The 16,857-nt window shown below is 46.0% G+C and overlaps 1 protein-coding gene across 1 annotated transcript in view; it reads right to left on the minus strand.

Annotated features, from left to right (window-relative positions):
- Window positions 1–11,362, minus strand: part of LOC137379334 (thyrotropin subunit beta-like) — a 35,729-nt gene extending 24,367 nt beyond the window's left edge. Inside the window, exon 1 of the mRNA XM_068050044.1 lies at window positions 11,238–11,362. The gene's annotated coding sequence lies outside the window, so the exon portion shown is untranslated. The remainder of the gene's footprint in view (window positions 1–11,237) is intronic.
- Between the last annotated feature and the right edge of the window lie 5,495 nt (window positions 11,363–16,857).

The following is a 16,857-nucleotide window of genomic DNA, read 5'->3' on the forward strand; positions in this document are numbered from 1 at the left end:
AATTTCTATTACTTTGCACTTAGAAAGAATGATACTGGAATACAGAGGGGTGGAAGTTATGTTACAATTGTTCAGAGTTCAGGAGCACGGGGTTCAGGTCTGGGCACTGCACCTTAGGAAGAACCAATTGGCCTAGGATGAAATAGTGGGAGTACAGTAGCATAATGGTTATATTACTAGACTAGCAATCCAGAGGCCTGGCTCTGGAGACATGTGTACAAATTCTACCATGGTACCTGGGGAACTTAAAAATTCAGTTCATTCGATAAATCTGGATTAAGAAAGCTAGCGTTGGTAACAATGACCATGAAACTACCCACAAACCCAACGGGTTCATTAATGCCCTTGTGGGAACGAAATCTGCCGTTCTTACCCAGTCTGGCCTATACGTGACTCCAGACCCACACCAATGTGGTTGACTCTTAACTGCCCTCTGAAGTTGCCTAGTTATGCTCAAGAAAGCAGCTCAACGCCAGCTTCTCATGGGCAATAAATGCTGGCCTTGCCAGCGACACCCACATCCAATGAGTTTTAAAAAAGGCTATTTCAGGCCCTTTGTTGAGTTTACAATAGCCTTGGTGTACATATCAGCAGTGCAATCCTGACAGCTGGTGCCAATTGAGACAAAACACAGACATTGTTAACTCTCTGCAATCACTTCGGGTTTGCCTTGTTGTACCCAGACGGGAAAGGGAGTTTACAAATTCTGGACTCTGCCCCTCAGGAAGGAAAGATTGGCCTTGGACAGGGTGCAGCACAGATTCACCAGAAGGCTTAAAGGGTTAAGTAATCACGATAGGGGGCTCGGACTAGGCTTGTACTCCCTTGAATATAGAAGATTGATGGATGATCTAATTGAGGTATTTAAAATGATGAAGGGATCTGATAGAGTAGATAGAGAGAAACAATTTCACTGGTTGCGGGGAGTCCAGAACAAGGGGACGCAATTTTAAAATTAGAGCCAGGCCGTTTCAGAGTGAAATCAGGAAGCATATTTTCACACAAAGGATAGTGAAAGTCTGGAACTCTCCCCCAAAAGGCTGTGGATTCTGGGGGCCAATTGAAAACTTCAAGACTGAGATGGATAGACTTTTGTTGGGTAAGGAGTATCAAGGAATGTGGAGCAAAGACTGGTAAATGGAGCTGAGGTACAGATCAGCTAAGATCTGACTGAATGGGGCAACAGGTTGGAATGCTGAATGACCTCCTCCTGGGCGTATTTAATATACTCCCAAAATAGAGAGGTTTGACAAAAAAAATCTTTACGCAGAAGAATCTGTGGAGAGAGGATTGTCGGGTTAAAATTTCAGGTCATGATATTTGCCATATTTCACGTTCTTAGGTTTTAAAAAAAAGGACAATTAATTGAATTAAAACACTCATGGAAGGTCAACAATTCTTTAAAAAGGATGTCAAGGTCTTGGAGAGACTGGGGAGGCTGGAGTTGTTCTCCATAGAGAAGAGAAGATTAAGAGGAGATTTGATGGAGGTGTTTCAAATTATAATGGGTTTTGATAGAGTAAATAAGAACATTAGAACATAAGCAATAGGAGCAGGAGTAGGCCATACTGTCCCTGAGCCTGCTCCACCATCCAATAAGATCATTGCTGATCTGATCTTGGATTCAACTCCACTTTCCTGCCTGAACAGTTGTAGCAAGACTTCCCTACCTTTAGTGGTCTCCTCTACATTGGGGAGACCAAACGCAGACTGGGTGACCACTTTGCGGTTCACCTCTGCTCAGTCCGCAAGCAGGACCCTGAGCTTCCGGTTGCTTGCCATTTCAACACTCCCCCTGCTCTCATGCTCACATCTCTGTCCTGGGATTGCTGCAGTGTTCCAGTGAACATCAACGCAAGCTCAAGGAACAGCATCTCATTTACCGATTAGCCACGCTACAGCCTGCCGGACTGAACATTGAGTTCAATAATTTCAGAGCATGACGGGCCCCCCATTTGACTTTTATCTTTAGTTCTTTTTTCTTTTTGTTTTGTCTTTATTTTATTTTAGTTTGTTCAGTTTGTTTCTACTGTACCCATCCACTTTCTTTTATGTTTGTGCTTGTGGCTGTTCAGTTGTCAGTCCATTAACATCCTATCTGTACTAATGCTTTGTCTTTCAGCATACAATTAACATATTGTTTGCCTTTGCTCCTTAACCTTCTGGTCAGTTATTCTCTGTGACCTTGTCCTATCAACACCTTCTCTTTTGTTATCTCTTGCCCCACCCCCGCTTTACTTGCTTCAAATCTTTTACATTTCTTATATCTGCCAGTTCTGAAGAAGGGTCACTGACCTAAAACGTTAACTCTGTTTTTCTCTCCACAGATGCTGCCAGACCTACTGAGTTTTTCCAGCAATTTCTGTTTTTATTTCAGATTTCCAGCATCCGCAGTATTTTGCTTTTATCCCCTACCTTTATACCCCATCCCCCTTGCAATAAAAGCCAACATTCCATTTGCCTTCCTAATTACTTGCTGTCCTTACCTGCTAACGGTTTGTGATTCATGTACAAGGACACCCAGATCCCTCTGTACTGCAGCATTCTGCAGTCTCTCTCCATTTAAATAATATTTTGATTTTCTATTCTTCCTATTAAAGTGGACAACCTCACATTTTCCCACATTATACTCCATCTGCCAATTTTTTCCCACTCACTTAACCTATTTATATCCCTTTGCAGACATGCTCTGAGTTCATCTGCCTTACCTGTAAGTCTTCTTGCATTAAAGTATATGCAGTTTAACCTACCAGACCTCCTACGCTCCCTGTCCTGCCCCTGCCCAGCCTGCCTACTGGACTTGCTTGCTTTAACCTCTACATTTGCCTCAACTATCTCATCGGAGAGACTACTACTTTGGGTCCCACCCCCCTGCAAGACTAGTTTAAACCCCCACAAGTAGTACTAGCAAACCTCCCCGCAAGGATATTGGTCCCCTTCCAGTTCAGATGCAACCCATCCCTCTTGTACAGGTCCCCACTGCACCAGAATAGATCCCAATGATCCAAGTAGCTGAAGCCCTTCCGCCTACACCAGCTCTTCAGCCACGCATTCATTTGCCTTATCCTCCTATTCCTACCCTCACTAGCACGTGGCACAGGGAGTAATCCTGAGATTACAACCCTAGAGGTCCTGCTTTTTAACCTTCTGCCTAACTCCCTATATTCACTTTGCAGGACCTCATCTCTCTTCCTGCCTATGTGGTTAGTATCAATTTGGACTACGACCTCTGACTGCTCACCCTCCGCTTTCAGAATGTCCTGCAGCTGCTCCGAGACATCCTTGACCCTAGCACCAGGGAGGCAACATACCATCCTGGAGTCTCGTTTGTGGCCACAGAAACACCTATCTGCACCCCTTACGATAGAATCCCCTTTCACTATAGCTCTTCCACCCCTTTTCCTCCCCTGCTGTGCAGCAGAGCCCTCCGTGGTGCCACGGACTTGGCTGTTGCTGCTTTCCCCTGGGAAGTCATCCCCCCCAACAGTATCCAAAGCGGTATATCTGTTTGAGAGGGGGATGGTCACACTACCTGAACTACCTGCCGGCACCTACTACTCCGTCTGGTGGTCACCCATCCCTTTTCTGCCTGTGCAGCCATTATCTGCGGTGTGACCATCTCACTAAACGTGCCATCCACGACATCCTCAGCATCGCGGATGCTCCACAGTGAATCCACCCACAGCTCCAGCTCCGTAATGCGGGTAGCCAGTAGCTGCAGATGGATACACTTCCTGCACACATGGTGGTCAGGGACACTGGAAGCGTCCCTGATTTCCCACATAGTGCAGGAGGAGCAGATCACGGGGCTGAGCTTCCCTGTCATGACTTACCCTTAGATTAATTAGGTACTCCCTTAATTTAAAAATACTAATTACATTAGGGGCCTTGTTCTACCCACTCCAATCTAAAGTCCTTAAAAAAAAACACTTTAGTAGTACTCAGCTTATCATCAGAGGTTTTTTTTCCAACAAAAAAAAGTTCCCCTTTTTTAAAGATATTTAAATACACTAACAGCTGCTACTCACCCAACCAATCACCTTGCAGCTCTCCTCTGACGTCACTGTTGCTTTTTTTTCAAAACTCCGGCGCGCTGGAAGAGCTCCTCTCCCCTCCACTCCCGGAAGGTAAGAGACTGGGCCTCGATCCTTGGGGTCGATTTATAGGCTCCACTCTTGGCGTTCTCCCCACAGGTACGCTCCTCTCCTCTCCGCGCCGCTCTGCTCCCGGAAGGTAGGAGACTGGGCCTCGATCCTTGGGGTCGATTTATAGGCTCCACTCTCGGCGTTCTCCCCACAGTTCCACTCCGTTCCTCTCTGCTCCGCCCCCAGAGTAGCACTTTGTTCAATGCTTTTTGGAAAATCCAAATATACTACATCTACTGGTTCCCCTTTATCTATCCTGTTAGTTACAACCTCAAAAATTTCTAATAAATTTGTCAGACATGATTTCGCTTTCATAAAATCCTATTGATTCTGTCTAATCATACTATGATTTTCTAAGTGCATTGTTAACAGTTCCTTTATAAGGGGAAACTGTTTCCAGTGGCAGGAGGGTCAGTAATGAGAGGACACAGATTTAAAGTGATTGACAAAAGAACCAGAAGCAACATTTTTTTACGCAGCGAGTTGTTGTGATCTGGAACGCGCTGCCTGAAAGGGCGGTGGAAGCAGATTCAATAATAACTTTCAAAAGGGAATTGGATAAACACTGGAAGGTGGAAAAATGTGCAGGACTCTGGGGAAGATCAGGGAAGAGGGATTTATTGGATAGCCTACCAAAGAGCTGGCACAAGCACGATGGGTCCTTCTGTGCTGTGTAATTCTATGATTCTATGACCTAAAACGTTAACTCTGTATCTCTCTCCACAGATGCTGCCAGACCTGCTGAGTATTTCCAGCATTTACTGTTTTTAGTCCTCAGGATTTTCCTGATCCTGCACATTGCCTGACATTTATACACATTGAGAGTTATCGCTTAGGGTCATTTGTAAATGGAGCAAATGCATTCACTGCTCCCAGGGTTTAAAATGGATAATCGAGGAGCAGTTCGTGACTGAATTAGAAGCTCCAAACAAGTTCAAAGGAGAAGCACTTTGGTTGGTCGGACTCAGCTAAGATTTATGCTTCGTTTCAACCGTGTTTACTATTCCGTCATTACACATAACTTTCTTGAGGCAAGAACTGTGCAGAACTGAGAAGCAGCAAAGTAAGAGTTTCTGACAAGAGAATGACATGATTAATACACATTGACACCAAGATATGCATCCAGGTGCTAAATGTAAGTGAGTGTGACAGCGGTAAAGATTTACAGGTGAGGTTCACTGTGGATAATTGAACTATTTTGCTTATTTGAATGGGCTGTTGCCAAAAGGAGTGTACATGATAAAAGAGTGTACAATAGTGGAGGCAAGTAGAATGGTGAAATTGTTAATTATTCACAGAGAGTTTCCAGCCAATGTGAAACTGTGGTCGACAGAACTGACCCAGCATTGGAAAATCCACCTCGAGGACATTTAATTACAAGTTGGAATAAGTTATTCCAGCTCTGTATAATTCATTTGGATTACAGGTTATAGCTTTTTTGCATTGTAACTTCAAAAGGGTATTCTCGCATGACAATGAAGTGGAGTAGCGATAATTCACGATCATGGACTGATTTTATATGTTGGGGAAAGCTAAGTTGCCACATGCAAAGGGGTAGAAACCAATCACATTGATGAAGGATAAAGTACAAGAGTAGTCAGGTGTGCTTTGGAACATAAGAACAGGAGGAGGCCATTCAGCCCCTCGAGCCTGTTCCGCCATTCAGTGAGATCATGGTTGATCTGCGACCTAACTCCATATACCCACCTTTGTCCCATATCCCTTAATAGCTTTTGGTTAACAAAAATGTATTAATCTCAGTTTTAAAATTAACAATTGATCTAGCATCAATTTCCATTTGCAGAAGAGAGTTCCAAACCTTTACCACCCTTTACGTGAAGAAGTGTTTCCTGATTTCACTCCTGAAAGGTCTGGCTCCAATTTTGTCCCCCAGTCTTAGATCCCCAAATCGTGAAAATGGTTTCTCCCAGTCTACCCCATCTGTTCCCCTTAATATCTTGAAAACTTTGATCCAATCACCCTTAACCTTCTAAATTCTAGGGAATACAACTGTGGTTTGTATAATGTCTCCTTGTAATTTAACCTTTAAAGTCCAGGTATCATTCTGGTAACCCTACACTGCTCTCCCTCCAAGGCCAGTATATCCTTTGTAAGGGGTGGTGCCCAGAACTGCTCACAGTAACTCCTGGTGTGGTCTAACCAGAGCTTTGTATTGCTGAAGCATGACTTCTGCCCTCCTGCATTCTAGAGATCTGGATATAAAGGCCAGCATTCCATTAACCTTTTTGATTATTTTCTGCACCTGTCCATGACATTTTAATAAACGATGTACCTGGAACCCTAAGTCTTTGGACGTCGACTGTTTCTAGATTTTCATCATTTAGAAAGTACCCTGTCCTATCCTTTTGAGGTCTGAAATAGATGACCTCGCACTTACCTACATTGAAATCCATTTGACCATTTACTTAATCTATCAATATCGGTTTGTAATTATATGCTTCCATCTTCACTGCTTACAATGCTGTCTTTCTTTGTGCCATCTGCAAACTTGGATATGTGACTTTCTACTCCAATATCTAGTTGTTAATAACAGCAGTCCCTGTGGACATCACTAGTCACATTCTGCCAATTAGCTACCTCCCCATTATCCCTAATCTCTGTCTCCTGCCACTCACAGCCAAGTCCCTGACCAGGTCAATAATTTGCCTTCAATTCCATGAGCTTCAGTTTTAGCTAACAGTCTCTTGACTTTATCAAATGCACCCTGGAAGTCCATATAAATAGCATCCATGGACATTCCTCTGTCTCCTAGTTTAGTCACCTCTTCAAACAATTCAGTCAGGTGTGTCAGGTATGACCTACCCTTTACAAAGACTTGTGGGTAGAGCTGGTACAGTTTTCATAAACTAATGCAAATGAAGAGGAGGCACCTACTGGATACCTCACTCCACATCCGCCCCAGGTCAGGTTGGTGCCCAAAAGGCAGATCCCATTTAGATTACAAGATGCAGATCAAAACGTAAGTGGTACCTTTTTTCATAGAATCATACAGCACAGAAGGAGGCCATTTGACCCATTGTGTCTGTGCTGGCTGTTTGAAAGAGCTGTCCAATTAGCTCTGCATCCCCGCTCTTTCCCCATAGCCCTACAAATTTTTCCCTTTAAGTATTTATTAAAGTATTTATCCAAATCTCTTTTGAAAGTTACTATTGAATCTGCTTCCACCGCCCTTTCAGGCAGCACGTTCCAGATCACAACAACTCGCTGCGTAAAAAAAAATTCTCCTCCTTTCCCCTCCAATTCTTTTGCCAATGATCTTAAATCTGTGTCTTCAGGCTAATGACTCTTCTGCCAGTGGAAACAGTTTCTCTCTTCCTATTCTATTAAAACCCCTCAAAATTTTGAACACCTTTATAAAATCTCTCCTTAATTTTCTCTGTTCTAAGGAGAAAAATGTTAGCTTCCCAATCTACAGTCTCTCCACATAACTGACATCCCTCAACGCTGATGTGTATGAATGATTATCCAGCTCTGAAACCCTCATTCATGCCATTGTTACCTCTAGACTTGACTATTCCAACACACACCTAATCGGCCCCCCTACATTCTACACTCCACAAACTTGAGGTCATGCAAATCTCTGCTGCTGTGCCCTTACTTGCACCAAGTCCCGTTCACCCCATCACTCCTGTTCTTGCTGACTTACATTGGCTCCTGGTTAAGCAACACCTCAATTTTAAAATTCTCATCCTTGTTTTCATATCCCACCCTGGCCTCACCCCTCCCTATCCCTGTAATCTCCTCCAGACCTACAACCCTCTGAGATGTTTTTTAGTTTTAGTTTTAGAGATACAGCACTGAAACAGGCCCTTCGGCCCACCGGGTCTGTGCCGACCATCAACCACCCATTTATACTAATCCTACACTAATCCCATATTCCTACCACATCCCCACCTGTCCCTATATTTCCCTACCACCTACCTATTCTAGGGGCAATTTATAATGGCCAATTTACCTATCAACCTGCAAGCCTTTGGCATGTGGGAGGAAACCGGAGCACCCGGAGGAAACCCACGCAGACACAGGGAGAACTTGCAAACTCCACACAGGCAGTACCCAGTATTGAACCCGGGTCACTGGAGCTGTGAGGCTGCAGTGCTAACCACTGCGCCACTGTGCCGCCCCTGATATCTGTGCTCTTCTAATTCTGGCCTCTTGAACATCCCTGATTTTTATTGCACCACCATTGGTGGCCATGCCTTCAGCTGCCTGGGACTAAGCTGTGAAATTTCCTCCCTAACCCTCTCCACCTCTCAGGTCAACTCTCCTCCTTTAAGACGCTGCTTAAAACCTACCTCTTTGGCCAAGCTTTAAGTCACCTGTCATAATATCTCCTTATATGGCGTGGTGTCATATTTTGCTTATTAACACTTCTATGAAGCACCTTGGGATGTTCAATTACATTAAATGTGCTATATAAATACAAGTTGTTTTTTCTTATTTTTCATGGGATGTGGACATCACTGGCCAGGCCAGCATTTGTTGCCCATCCCTAATTGTCCTTGAGAAGGTGGTGGTGAGCTGCTTTCTTGAACCGCAGCAGTCCATGTGGGGTAGGTACACCCATAGTGCTGTTAGGGATGACATTCCAGGTTTTTGACCCAGTGACAGTGAAGGTATGGCGATTTTACTCCAAATCAGGATGGTGTGTGGCTTAAGAACATAAGAACATAAGAAATAGGAGCAGGAGTAGGCCATTCAGCCCCTTGAGCCTGCTCCGCCATTCAATAAGACCATGGTGATCTGATCGTGGCTTCAACTCCACTTTCCTGCCTCCCCCCTGCACCCCCCCAATAATGCTTGACTGCCTAGTATATCAAAAATCTGTCTAACTCAGCCTTGAATATATTCAATGACCCAGTCTCCACTGCTCTCTGCTCTCCGAAGATTAACAACCCTCTGAGAGAAGAGGTTCCTCCTCATCTTAAATGGGAGACCCCTTATTCTGAAGCTGTGCTCCCTAGTATTAGACACCCCCCACGAGGGGAAACATCCTCTTAGCATCCACCCTGTCAAGCCCCCTCAGAATCTTATATGTTTCAATAAGATCAGCTTGGAGGGGAACTTGCAGGTGGTGGTGTTCCCATGCATCTGCTGCCCTTGTCCTTCTAGGTGATAGTGTGCAGGTTTGGAAGGTGCTGTCGAAGAAGTCTTGGTGACTTGCTGCAGGGCATCTTGTGTTGGGTGTTGTTCTGGGTGGGGTGATCTTCAGGAAAGCACGGGGGAGGAGGCTTGTTTTTAAGCAGGAGAATCAAGGCCTCGCAGCCAACTACCAATACCAATGTCTTGGGCCTCTCACCCCCCCCTCGCCCCACCCCCACACCCCCTCCTCACCTCCAGTTTACCCCCCCCCACCTCACCTTAACCTGCCCCACCTGCCACCCCCCAAATCCAGGATCAATCAACAGATGCAGACACCTCAGGCTGACAAAAGGCAGAGAACCCTGTAACATGAATCAGAGCCAATGTGGTCTCCTGGACTAATCTCAATCGACAAAGGAACGGGAGAGGAACATTCCACATCTTTTTCCCCTAATTGACCTGGGTCTTTCTCCTTCCCCCAGGAGATTCCATGGGCTTCGGGTGTGGTATGAACAGTACGTGTAAGGTGTATGTATATATGAAGCGGATGTATAGGATGTAGGTGTCACTATGGTGCAGTGAGTCAGACGGTTGTGGGCCCAAGCCCCACTCCAGAGGCTTGAGCACAAAAATCAAAGCGATACTCCAGTACAGTACTGAGGGAGTGCTGCACTGCAGGAGGTGCCAACTTTTGGACGAGACATTAAACTGATACCCTATCTGCCCCCTCAGGTGGATGTAAAAGATCCCATAGCACAATTTGAACAGGAGCCGATGAGTTCTCCCCATCATCCCTCATGAACATCACTTTAAAAAAAAATCTACTCATTGCTGATTGTGGGAGCTTGCTGTGCGCAAATTAGCTGTTTTGTTTCCTGCATTCCGACAGTGACTACAATTAAGTATTTCATGGGCTGTAAAGTGCTTTGGGACATCCTGAGGTTCTGAAAGGCGCTATAGAAATGCAGGTTCCAACTTGCTTCTGAACTTGTTTCAATCACCTGATTAAATCAGAGAGGAATTCTCCGGATTTTCCCCCTAATTGGCTTTGGTTTTTAATCCGGTTTTCTTGCTTCTCCCAAGAGATCACATGGTGGTAAGGGGAGTGTCGTTATTGTGGGGCACAAGACATAACAACATTGACCTCTTCCTGTCCAACCTTCTAGCATGTTCATGTGGGTATGAGAGACACCAGTCGGAGATAGGGAGAAACATTCTGAATTATGAAGCAAGTCGCAGAGAACTGAGCTTATTTTCATTGAAGAAAATAAAACTGAGCTAAAACACAATCTAGTTTCCAAAACAGCAGAAGATGAGGTAGGTGGAGCCATGCATGTACATGTCAATGAGACGTGCGGCTAATTGGATTTAAATTTTGGCTCAAAGCGTCTCTGGCAGATGCACCTCAGGTAGGTCCTGGCAGGGGTGTGGGAGGAAGATGATCAGGAGCGGGTGGAGTGGGGGTCGCATTGGGGAGTCAACCGGAATCGAGCAGGGTTCAAACAGAGGTCAGTAACTGTCTTCAACATTGCAATGAAGTTGAGAGGACAAATTCAGCTCCCCCTACCTTCACATTCAGGTTAGTATTTTAGTGGAGGTGGTGGTGTACTGGTATTGTCACTGGACTAGTAACCTAGCGACCCAGGTATTGCTCTGGGGACATGGGTTCAAAGTCCACCACAGCAGAAGGTGGAATTTGAATTCAATTAATAATAAAAAAATCTGGAATTTAAAGCTAGTCTAATGATGGCCATGAAACCGTTGTTGTAAAAACCCATCTGGTTCACTAATGTCCTTTTAGGGAAGGAAATCTGCCGTCCTTATCTGGTCTGGCCTACATGTGACTCCAGATCCACAGCAATGTGGTTGACTCTTACATGCCTTTGAAATGGTCTAGCAAGCCACTCAGTTCAAGGGCAATTAGGGATGGGCAATAAATGCTGACCTGGCCTGCAACGCCTACATCCCATGAAAGAAAAAAAAACCTACCTTTCTGGTAGACTGTTGTGGGGACAGATCAAAAGTAAGCTAATCAGCTAACAAACTAACTGTGTAGTTGTGGAGCCAATTTATAAAAAATAACAAGCAGAAGCTAACAGGACAGCTGCAGATAGCTTAATAGTAGCCTATTGTTTAATAATCAGCCTAACAGTTCAAGGAGGGGGGATGTGAAACTACTAAAATAAAATGCAAATATAAAATACTGGGACGAATGAACCAATCATGCACTGATAACGGAAGTCTGCAAACCACTCAGAAACAAGGGGGTGGGGGCGGGGGGTTACTTGTTTTGTTTGAATAACTATAAGAAAGGCTTGCTGTAGTGAGCACATGTTCTTTTGTTTTGTTCTTTTGCAAGTTCTTTTATTTTGTTCTTTTGTTTTGCTTTTTGTTCTTTTTGTATCCTTGCAATGTAACTACCATATACTGCAATAACGTTTCTAAAAGTCACGGTCGGACGTTGTCTCTCTTTGTAACTGATGGGATCCAACAACTTGGCGTAGTTGGCAGGATCGCTGGAGGATAAAGACCGAAGCCCTGGACATCGGACCTATATCGGCCCCCGGAGGTAAGGACTCCTCTTTACTTTAAAAAGTCCTTGGCCGTTGTCTAGTTTCTGTACTCCACCACGCGATCCCGAACTCTTCCGAGGCTCGAGACCCCCTTTATAGACGTCTAAATCGGCGGTGTTCGATGGCAATACACTAGCCCAGCTGAATAGCTCCACAGTATCTGTATAAGAAGCCCCACGGCTCGAGACCCCCTCCCCCACACAAAATTGGTACAATGACTGACGAAGGAAACCGACAGTTGCCAACCACCGTAAAAGGCAGTCGGGTCACGCCAGACGTTTCCGAAGATGAAATTCTTCGGCAGTTAAAAGGATATATAGAGCAACAGTTTAATTTGGCTAAAACCTGTACTGAAATTGAACAGAAATACGGTGCCTCCAAGGGACAGTGGTCCCTGCAAGATATAAAGAGAGCTTGGGGAAAAACAACCTATTTAAAGGATAAATGGTCCTTAGTCGTAATGGGCCAGATCCGACAGCGTAATGAAATTATCCAACAAGCTCAACTGTCTCAAAGTGACCGCGACCCGACTAATGCGAAGGACCAACTGAAGGTGGTCTGCGAACAACTGAGAAAGGAAAAGCTTAAATTAGAAAAACTAGAAACTGAAAAAGCAAGGTTGGAAACCGAAAATAAAGAACCTAAAAAACAATTACAAGACGGACAGGTGACCCAACCGAAGGGACCGGGACCGCCCTACAGACCCCGTCGACCACAACTGTCCCGCCTGGACCCGAATCTGGAGTCGTTACTAAAAGAACTACGAAAAACGCATCGGCGTGAAGCCGGTATAGAGGAAGCTGAGTCCTCCAGTGAAGAAAGTGATACTGATGATGAGGTTCCTTTTGCGCGGCTCGCCCCCCCCTTAAACAGAAACGTGTTAAGGTCAAGCAGGAAAAGAGGACGACAGACGGTAACGAGGTGATCACGTCTGAGCACAACACTTATTGGATGCATGTCCTGGCGGACCCTGAGAAAATTGATAAATGGTCCAAAGAATTGCCTGACCCGAAAAAGGGGGGGGGGGGTCAGAAGATGTGGGAACAGTTGGAACGTCTGAAGGGAATTTACCACCTCCACCCATGGGACGGGGTACAGATTTTGACTGTGATGGTGCCCGGGCGAGCGGGGTGAAGACTGAACAGAGAGGTTCAAGCTGCTTTGGGCGATGATGAGCAACAACTAGATGCCGGATGGGCTGTGATTAGTCAGTGACTGCGAGCGTTCTGTCCCGCAAAGACAGATTGGAATAAAATTACAGCCTGTCAGCAAAAAGGTACCGAAGAGGTGCGGGAGTATGTAGAGAGGTTTAGATCTGCTTGGCTGGAACACTCGGGGATAACGGACATTGCTCCAGAGGATCTGGACGATACCCGTTTTGTGCCTTTGAAGTCTGCCTTTATTTATTGCGGGGCTAAAACCAGAATTATCCAAGATGCTGAAGGTAACTTTACCAGAGTGGGAAGGCACAGGAGTAACCTACGCGCAGTTGATTGATCGATGCAGTCAGCTGGACAGGGACATGGGAGCAAAGCTCCGAGCTCTGCAGGCGGGTTGGACGCCCAAAGGCCCTGATAGGGCACATGATAGGCGACCCGGGGCATGCCACTACTGCAGGAAGGAAGGCCATTGGGCTAAGATGTGTAGAACGAGGGAACGGGGAAGAGGACGGCAAGGATACAATCCGGCACCAAGACCAGGTCCCTCCCCTGAGGACAATGACCTAGAAAAATTCAAACAGTCGTCACCCCAGTAACGGAAGGAGTTACTGGCATTACTTGGTGTGGCAAAAAACTAGCAGAGCCCTCCCTCGCCCTTTCGGTGCCCCTCCTGGCAAAGAGATGGATTGTATATAACCGCGAGGGTGGGCGATCAAGATATAAACTGCCTGCTGGATACTGGGGCCGAATTAACGTGTCTACCTCAACGATACAGGAACTCTATACCGATGGACGGTAAAGTTAAGACTGCCCACGTGGCTGGTGGCCATGGGGTGGTGATCAGGAAAACTCAGCCCATACGCATTGGTCTTGGTCCACATGAATTGATAACACCAGTCTGGATAGGTCCGGTGGACCAGGCCCGTCTGGGTATGGACGTTCTTACCCAGTTGAACTCCTCGTTGCAGTTTGAAGGCGGCCAGGTAACATGGTCTATCAGAAGTCTGAAGAAGGAGGAGCTGAGGGAGCACCCAATATGGGCTCGGGATAAGAACGATTGTGGGCCACTTCAAATGGAATCAGCAACGTTTACGGGATCCGCTCCTCCCTGTACTAAACAATACCCCATTAGTCCAACATCTATTGCAGGAATCTTACCCGTAATTAGAAAATTAGAGGAGTGAGGCATGCTGGTTAAAACACACAGTACCTCAAACAGCCCTGTGTGGCCAGTACGGAAACCAAATGGGACCTGGCGGCTTACTGTTCACTATAGAAAGGCTAACCAGTGTATTGATCAAAAGGCTCCTCTGGTAGCTGACCCCTCCACGATATTCAATGCCCTGAGGCCAGAACATGAATTGTTCTCTGTTATCGACATGGCCAATGGATTTTGGTCGGTGCCACTGGCACCCGAGGTCCAACCATGGTTCGCCTTTACCGTTCAACAACAACAGTACACCTGGACACGGCTGCCGCAGGGTTTCCACAACAGCCCTACGGTATTTCATATGGCCCTACAAAACCATTTGAGGGAGTTACCTTCCATGCACTCCACGGTCATCCGGTACGTGGACGACATCCTGTTAGCCTCTGAGACAGAAGAACAGCACGAACAAGATCTGCGTACTATACTGGACCACCTTCATCGGAGAGGACACAAGGCCAGTATCGACAAAGCCCAAATAGCCCAAGAAGAGGTCATGTACCTGGGACAAAAGATTTCGAAAGGAAAGAGGGAACTTACCCAGGACAGGACCACAGCCATCCAGGCTGCCAAACAACCCACCACTATCCAGGAGATTAGATCCTTTTTGGGTTTGTGTAACTTCAACAGAAATTGGATCGACTCCTACACACAACTGGCTCAACCGTTAAATGATCTCCTGAAAGGGAAGCGAGCCTCGAAGGAAGCGGTCACCCTTACGAGAGACCAACAAGAGGCCTTCGGGAATTTAAACAGGGCCTTGTGTTCGGCGCTGGCCCTGGGAATCCCCGACAACAGGAAACCGTTTACCCTGTTTGTACATGAAAAAGAGGGATACATGACCGCCATATTGACACAGGAGCATGGGGACCAACAGAGACCTATTGGATACTATTCAAGAAAACTGGACACCATGGCCCAAGGATGGGGCAGTTGCCTAAGGGCCATGGAAGCCACATGCCAAGCTGTGATGGCTACTGCGGGTCTGGTATTGGATCAAAAGCTAACAGTCAAGTGTCCGCACACTGTTCACACATTGCTGTCCATGAATAGAGTATCCCAAGTGACAGCAGCCAGATGGACCCGATGGACAATGGTCCTAGAGGCTCCCAACCTCCATATAGTCCGAGCCAGCCCGGTAAACAGTGGCGCAGTGGGTAGCACCGCAGCCTCACAGCTCCAGCGACCCGGGTTCAATTCTGGGTACTGCCTGCGTGGAGTTTGCAAGTTCTCCCTGTGTCTGCGTGGGTTTCCTCCAGGTGCTCCGGTTTCCTCCCACATGCCAAAGACTTGCAGGTTGATAGGTTAATTGGCCATTATAAATTGCCCCTAATATAGGTAGGTGGTAGGGAAATATAGGGACAGGTGGGGATGTGGTGGGAATATGGAATTAGTATAAATGGGAGATTGATGGTCGGCAGAGAATCGGTGGGCCGAGGGGCCTGTTTCAGTGCTGTCTCTCTAAATAAAAAAATAAATAAAAATATGCTCCCGTTGCCTGGAGAACAACAGGGGGAAGAGCATGATTGCATGGAGGCTATGAGAGAGACTGAGGAAGTAAACTTAGCGGCGGAGGAGGCATTGCACAATCCGGATTTAATCCTTTTTACAGATGGCTCCTCCTTTGTTGACAACGGTACCCGGAAAGCAGGATGGGCGGTGACAACCCTACACAAAATTAGGGTGACTCCGAACAGAACTACAGGCCTGAGTCCATTTGAAATAATAACAGGGAGACCCATGTCTCTGCCAGGAACGATTGATTTGCGAAAAGCTGATTGTCATCTGATGAGTGACGCTCTACTAGAATATTGTCAGAACCTAACGAATGCTATCAGTTCTGCTTCCTCGCAGGTATCGGCAGCTTGCGGTGACCCACCAGAAGGAGGGCACGACATCATCCCAGGAGTCTGGGTCTACGTGAAGAAAATACATAAAGAACCATTGGGTGCCAAGTGGGAGGGACCTTTCCAGGTGCTACTGACCACCCAGGCAGCAGTTAAGGTGGAAGGGAAGAAAGCCTGGATACACGCCTCTCACATCAAGTGAGCGATCCGTGACTAAACACTGACCTGCTATCAGGACAATTACCATTTGCCAATATGTTCAGAATTTTTATTATCCTCTTTACATGCATTTTAAGTATCTGCTTACTTTTGGCTAACCAAACCTTTCCACTTTGGGGAACTAATCGAGTGTCCAGGGAAATGCCCGTTGATAGAGAAACGCAAACAACCCCCAACTCCCACCTTATGGAGTTGGGTGACCAGGTGGTTGGGCTCAATAGGGATCTCAATGGTACAGGGTTTGATCTTTTTTGTGATAATCATAATTTTGTATTTTATGTTTTTGCTTATTAAGTGCTGTTGTAAACAAGTAACTGAAGCCCCTGCCAAGCTTATGCCCTCACAGAGCTCCCACCGTCCCCTCTTGTGGCACAAGTGGGCAACGTATTAAGCGCAACCCCTCTGGGTGTTGAAGGCTCTTTCTGGACGAGTAGAGACCATTAGAGGCACCTAGATGGGATTGATGGAATGATTCTTAAAGAAGTTTGAAGAATCAAAAGGGGGACTGTTGTGGGGACAGATCAAAAGTAAGCTAATCAACTAACAAACTAACTGTGGAGCTGTGGAGCCAATTTATAAAAAATAACAAGCAGAAGCTAACAG

This window comes from Heterodontus francisci, chromosome 18, assembly GCF_036365525.1.
Source record: "Heterodontus francisci isolate sHetFra1 chromosome 18, sHetFra1.hap1, whole genome shotgun sequence".
Taxonomy (NCBI): Eukaryota; Metazoa; Chordata; class Chondrichthyes; order Heterodontiformes; family Heterodontidae; genus Heterodontus; species Heterodontus francisci.